This window comes from Habropoda laboriosa, unplaced genomic scaffold (assembly GCF_001263275.1).
Source record: "Habropoda laboriosa isolate 0110345459 unplaced genomic scaffold, ASM126327v1 scaffold186, whole genome shotgun sequence".
Classification (NCBI taxonomy): Eukaryota; Metazoa; Arthropoda; class Insecta; order Hymenoptera; family Apidae; genus Habropoda; species Habropoda laboriosa.
In genome coordinates, this window is record NW_017100427.1 from 65966 (window position 1) to 73124 (window position 7159).

A 7159-nucleotide genomic window follows, 5' to 3' on the forward strand; every position below is an offset into this window, starting at 1 on the left:
CGGGAATCGCAGGAATAGGAAATCCCCGTAATACCTCGAATTGCGTGACTCAGACGAACAGAGGAATATTGTGTTTCGTAACAGAGATTAAGGGAGTACACGAACCTTAGGCGTCTAAAAATCGGTAAAGTTTGGGAATTTTTTTTTAGAGGCAACTACTCAACGAAAAGTTTCAATTTTTTCAGAGGATGCAAACGTAACTTTCAGCTTCTTTCTCCGATTTTTGAAAAGTAAAAATGTTCATAGGTTCCTGTGCAAAAAATTCCCAAACTTGAACAGAGAACCGTTTCTCTTTTAGAAAAATAAACGAACAGTACTGGTATTTAAAGTGACTTGAAATATTGTGAATAATGTATATCTATTTCAAATAATTTATAAAAGTGTATCTTTCCTAGATTTCCAAAATGGAAAACTATAACGAAACAAACTATCCTGTGAAAAGTTCAGATTTCATAAAGTACGTTTCAATTTCAAATATGAATCGCCAATTATTTACTCGTTAATTACTATGCACAAGATGACAAAGGTATTTCACGATCTACCGGTTCTACAAATTATGCATGACTAATCTACATGGAAATGTAGAAGCGCAGCTCTGTCGTATCCTGATAGCCCGAAGTGATCCAAGTTTCTTTATTACACGTGCATCGTATTAATTACGCAATTCTTGAACCGGCGTACGTTGATCGGATGAAAATGATTCTTTACGTAACTCTGGCGTTAATACGAAGACTCTTACGTTACGTCTTTATGAATGAGAACTGTCGAACCAGGAATAATAATCGTGAAATCAGGAACGAGTGCTGTCACAAAATATCGAATTTGCCTAAATTACGTAATCTAGATGGGACATTTAAATACCAGAATAAATATAAACAAGAATGCTCGAAACTGACGAATGAAATTGTTACGCATTCTTCGTAATTATTCAGGAATCGTCGGAAAAATATGATCACGATTAATTTCTCGTAGTTACAATTCCACCCTCCTCTCGTGCAAGATCTAATCCCGAGGGGAGAACGTCTGGATTTAATACCAGGAACGCCGTTAGCATCGAAAGGATTGCAAATCAACATTTTGCGTTCTGGTTGCTTTTTCGCTGCTCTCGAATCCCCCTCGAGACAGTAAACGAGATTAAAGCTACTAGGATATATTTGTAATTATCGATATAATGTCAGTGTTCCTCGAGGAGGCCCTTGGGATTCTGGTGCTTTAGATGTACGAATAGAAATTGCGATTGAAGGGACGCGTGTGAAAATAGGGATACTTACAAAGGTGTTTCTGTGTGTTAATTTGCATTAATTGCATATTTAGGGAGGGAGAAATTTATTTTTTTCGTTCTTTGTTGAGCTTGAAAGCGATGATTCTTCGGTAAAATAGGTTGACGAGTAACTTGTTTTGTTTTCTTTTGTTACAGGAGCAAGCCAAAAACTTTTGCGTTCGACCACTGTTTCTATTCTCTTGACCCGTCCGCGGAAAATTTCGCAAGCCAAGACGTGGTGTTCGACGCCCTGGGACGCGACATTTTGGACAATGCGTTTCAGGGTTACAACGCCTGCATTTTCGCTTATGGCCAAACCGGTAAGTTGGACAGATTAGCGAGGGAAAACGGACGTTCCCGAATTTTTTAAATTATTACAAGAATTATAAATAATTAGTTGCCTGTTCGGTAAATTAAAATACCACGAACAGCAATTGATAAAACCTGTGAAACTTGAAAATTTCATTCTCTCCCTTCTTCGGCTAATATTAACGAGCTTAATTAACCCTTTGCACTCTTTGAGGCGACTAAGTCGCGACATTATATTTACCATTAGAGGCAACTCTAAGGATGATATTTTCCAAGACAGCAGGTCTGTGAACCACGTATTTAGAGATCTCAGCAGTGAAATAGTTGGAAAGAACCAACTTCTAATAAAAATATTAGTTTTAAAAAGTTACATTAATTTTCGCTACTTCCTTAGAGAAAACAGGGCCTTCGAGTGCAAAGGGTTAATTCGCTTAAAAAGAAAAGATAAGTAATTGCGTATCTAGAAGATATTGAATATCTTGAGCCTTCTATTCTAATTTTAAAAAATATAAATCACCGAGATAAAAATATAACGACAATTCTCTATAATAGTATCTGCTTTTGAAAATGTTTAGAAAAAGATAAAAATAATTCAGAAGAAAAGATATACGTCAATTTTTTCTATTCCTTAAAATATGTTTCTATTGCGCTTAAAAATACATTTTCGTTACCGTGAATAGCTAGAAGCAAACTAAATCGGTACAATATGAAACGTGATGCTGGAAAATGAAACGAATTACCTGAAAATTACTGACAACTCGAGAAAGAGCTGTACAAAGAAGAACAAATTGGCTAGAAATGAAAGAACAATCGGCGAATTATGAAACAATTACGAAACTCAATGAAACAAGAAACATCTGTACGAAACGCTCGCCAGAAGAAGAATTACGACATAATTACACATCGACCGATCGTCACGCGCGTGAAAATTGAACCGAATTGAAATTTACCGATGGAAATTCGTTGCTTCGCGACTAACACCTGACGATAATAGGCTGCGATCGTTTTAATATTTCGACCTTGATTTCACGGTCTTTCAGACAGCCTGGCCACACCCACGTAATTCGCAACTGATTAAACTCCCTTCACGTGGAACGTTTCCACGTACTTACTTCGATCAGATTCTCGTTTCGTTAACACCGTACCGCCGTGTCGGATTACAGATTTGTCGCTTCGACGTGGTTTTTAAGTCTGCGACGAGAATCGTTCGTTTGCATGCCAGATGCGATTTTAACCCTTTGCGCTCGAAGATCTTAAAAAATTGCTATTTAGTATTTGCTAAGATATTGATGGAGTTTTTTTTTAAACTAGCAGAAATAAATTATGTATATATTGATAAATGCAACTTTTTTGTTTCGATATTTAATGAATTTTTCATTGGACGTTGGTTCTTTCAAACTGCTTAGATGTTTATGGGAGGAATATGAACCTGTTGTAAAATATTAGCTTTAAGAGAGCCTCGATTAATTATTTGCCAAATTGTAAAGAATAAATTCGCTTCTCAGTCGCCGATCCAGTGCAAAGGGTTAAACGTTCGAATAATCTTTGCACGTTATCTCCGTTCTTTATGCAGTTTACAGACTTTCACGGTTTACGAAGTCAGGAGACTCTTTGGATTCTAATATGATGGGACATCGGTCTTGAAAAATTAAAAGTTAATAAAAAAAAAAAATGATGAGAGATCACTTGCCGAAACAAACTCCATTCTTGACGACCACTTGACATTTTTCTGGCATAATGCAAAAACCATCGCGGTAGAAATTTGGTAGCTTCAAATAAATTATGCGAATCCACTGAAAAAGAATTCTTTTCTATTTACATGTTATACAATTCAGTGTATCGAGCTAAAGTTCACCTAGTCTACCACTGTTCCCAAAAACCAGTAAACAACCTGACAATCATCGCACCAAACGCTGAAAAAAGGAACGAAAAAGAAAGAAATACCTAGACAGTAAAAAGCTGAACTAGAAAGAGCCACGATCAGCACACGAAAGAGCTGTCGTCAAAAGAAATTGCGTGCTCCAGAATTTCCGCGTGGTTCTCGTTCCGTACCGATAAACGTCCACGGTTGATCTTACGCTAGAGACGTTGACCTAAACGATGCTACGTCGCGAACACCGGATTCCCGCTGTTGCAATCTGCCGTGTCCATCCCATGCTGGCTGTTAGGGTGTTAAGCAGAAAGGCGAGAGGAAAAAAAGGAAGGAAAGAAGGATGGAAGAATAAGATTATGCACTTCTAAAGACTCTCGCGTCTTCTTCGTACACTTTAGCTTGTTCGCTCGTCATCGGCCAATCGGATTTAACCTCTCCTCTAGTCATCCTCTCAAGCACTTAGCGCGACAGAATGCTCGTATGCCTTGTGAAGAGGTTCACTGTAAGAGGCTCTCTCTCTCCCTCTGTATGAAAAGGCTCTAGATAAAAATACATAGTTAAGCCTGTTTAAGGCAACGGGGAATAGTAGTGTCAACTGAAAGTTCAGACTATTGGAGGCTGTTCTGGCTGTTGATTGTCGCAGGGTTAGAGGTTTCTTTGGGAATGGAGAGGTTTGCGGATCGACGATGGTGAAATGACGTTTTGTGTGAAAGTGAGGAGAGAATTTTGGAAGCTGGGTGTAGATTCTGAGTGGAGCCACTTCGGCTGGGGGTTTTCTTTGGATTCTGAAGATTCTCGGAGTCTGCTTTTGAAATACTTCTGTGGGCTTCAGATCTGAGGGAGATTGAGAGTCGATACTGTTCCTAAATTTTAGTAATCTATTACAGTAAAGTAGATTGAATTTTAGCATCGTTTCTGTTATTATTGTGATTACTTTTTCACTACGTACCGTTAAACTTTGGAGAGATACTATCTTGTTTGTTAAACCATCAGGAAATAATTGTCAAAAATGAAATTAAATCAAAATTATTGAAAAATTAACGAACAGAGGATATTTAATAAAGCAAGTAATAAGAAGACTTCGTAATTCATTGAACGAGCTCCTTTACACAGAGTGTCCAAATAATCGTGTTACAATTAAATAGGAAGGGGTGATTCCTTACGAAAAGGTAAGCCAAAATTGTGGAATAAAGTTTCTGAATTTCCGAAGGATCATTCAGAAATTAGTTGTAAATTCGTTGAAATTCCATTGAGCGTTAGACAATGCTACCCCTAATCAAGAGAAGGCACTCTAAGAGCGCAAGTGAAGAATGCTTAGATACGCTGATTAGCGATTAGGTATTTTAAGAAATAACCAATCAACGTGCATTACAAGACACGAAATCCCAGATGGCCGTCAGTGGTCAGAGAAAAAGGCAATTACAAACAAACAGTGAAACAGAAACAAGCACCGAGTGAGAAACAAGCTACAAGTTAGAAATCCGCAATCAAATAGTTCAGAACACCAACACTCGGGCTAGGCACTAATTGGTCAAATTAGCACCGAGGCTAATCAAATAGGCACTCGGGCCAACGGGAAACATTTAGGTTCGATTCATAGTTAGTTCGTTGCTAAGTTTGTGGATAAATTTAGCAGAACACAAACTAGAGTGAGAAATCAATTTCCCGAACACAATTCGAGTAGTCCTTCGAGAATAAAAAATCAGACAACATTACTATACAATATTCGAGGACTAAGACAGGAACTCAGCACTAAACAGCGGATTTTTGTGCAAATTTATATTTTTAAGAATATAATAGAATTATTTCATCTACCAGGTATCATAAAAAGCACTATAATTTTTAATATTTACAATTTCTGTGCAATTTTGCATCTTCAAATTTTCTACAAATGCCCCAAAATCCGCGATCTACTCGTCACAAACTCGACACTCCATATTTTCAATCCTACCCTAATAAAACCAAATTCCCTGCCACCTATCTGCTTAATTTGCATAATCCACTGCACTTCCTTCCAAGCTAAACATCTCCAAACGAAACAACCATAAATTTCTCCAAAAATCAAGGGTACGTTTCTTATCTTAATTTCGTCCACTTCTCGTAACAAACTTCAATACTCCCAAGTATTCCCGTGATAAGAGGTAGCACTACGAAGTTTCCTATATAGGGGGGTTATTTATAGGGGTGGAGAAATATGTTGAGAATGTAGAATAACGTTTTGTTTGCGCGGAGCCTTTGTTCCCCTGTGAGTTGAGGTTGCAAATTGATCGAGGTGTGGGACACGGTTGCAATCACTTCCTTCCAAGCTAAACATCTCCAAACGAAACAACCATAAATTTCTCCAAAAATCAAGGGTACGTTTCTTATCTTAATTTCGTCCACTTCTCGTAACAAACTTCAATACTCCCAAGTATTCCCGTGATACGAGGTAGCACTACGAAGTTTCCTACATAGGGGGGTTATTTATAGGGGTGGAGAAATATGTTGAGAATGTAGAATGACGTTTTGTTTGCGCAGAGCCTTTGTTCCCCTGTGAGTTGAGGTTGCAAATTGATCGAGGTGTGGGACACGGTTGCAATAACAGGAAAAGAACTTTTACATCGTTGAACGGTGATTTTTAATTAGAAACATACTTTTATTTCACTGTTCATCTTTGAAACTTGAATGCAGACATTGTTGCAGTCTCTATTCTCGAATGCAACATCGATGGAAGCACTATTTCGAATGCAAAACATTGTTGTACGCGTTACTTTTCAATGCAACATTGCTTGAAGCGTTATATTTGAACGGAAACATTGTTGGCATCTCTACTTCTGATTGCAACATTATTAGATGCGTTATTTCGAACGCAAGCATTATTACAAGCACTACGCTTGAATGTAACATTGTTACAAGCGTCATTCTCGCTTGTAACATCGTTAACTTGTATTACTTTCGAATGCACATTCGATATGCACTGTTGCCGCGATTCGTTCTCGAAAATTGCACATTGTTGTAAACGTGTAGTCGGGTTTGCAACTTTGTTGCCGAAAGTCGCTCCCGAAAATCGCACATTGTTGCAAACGCGTTCGCCGTGCAACAATGTGCAATTTTCGGCGACAACAAAGTTGCAAACCGAGAACGCGCTTGCAACAATGTGCAATTTTCGGGAGCGACTTTCGGCAACAAAGTTGCAAACGCGATTACCTCTTTTTGCAACTTTGTAGTAGAAAGTCGCTCCCGAAAATGGCACATTGTTGCAAACGCGTTCTGAGTTTGCAACTTTGTTGCCTGCGAAAATCGCACATTGTTGCACGGCGCCCCGTTTTGCAACAATGTGCGATTTCGGGAGCGACTTTCTACTACAAAGTTGCAAAAGAATAATCGCGTTTGCAACTTTGTTGCCGAAAGCAGCTCCCGAAAATTGCACATTGTTGCACGACTCCCCGTTTTGCAACAATGTGCAATTTTCGGGAGCGACTTTCGGCAACAAAGTTGCAAACGCGATTACCTCTTTTTGCAACTTTGTGCCGCGCGGATGACACACGAAAAAAGCACATTGTTGCAAACGCGTTCTGGGTTTGCAACTTTGTTGCCTGCGAAAATTGCACATTGTTGCACGACTCCCCGTTTTGCAACAATGTGCGATTTTCTACTACAAAGTTGCAAAAGAATAATCGCGTTTGCAACTTTGTTGCCGAAAGCAGCTCCCGAAAATTGCACATTGTTGCAAAACG

General features: G+C 38.6%; 1 protein-coding gene across 1 annotated transcript in view; it reads left to right on the plus strand.

Annotated features, from left to right (window-relative positions):
* Positions 1 to 1415: 1415 nt before the first annotated feature.
* The window catches only part of LOC108575624 (kinesin-like protein KIF13B), a 32590-nt gene continuing 26846 nt past the window's right edge, over positions 1416 to 7159 (plus strand). The window contains exon 1 of the mRNA XM_017938465.1: positions 1416 to 1581. The gene's annotated coding sequence lies outside the window, so the exon portion shown is untranslated. The remainder of the gene's footprint in view (positions 1582 to 7159) is intronic.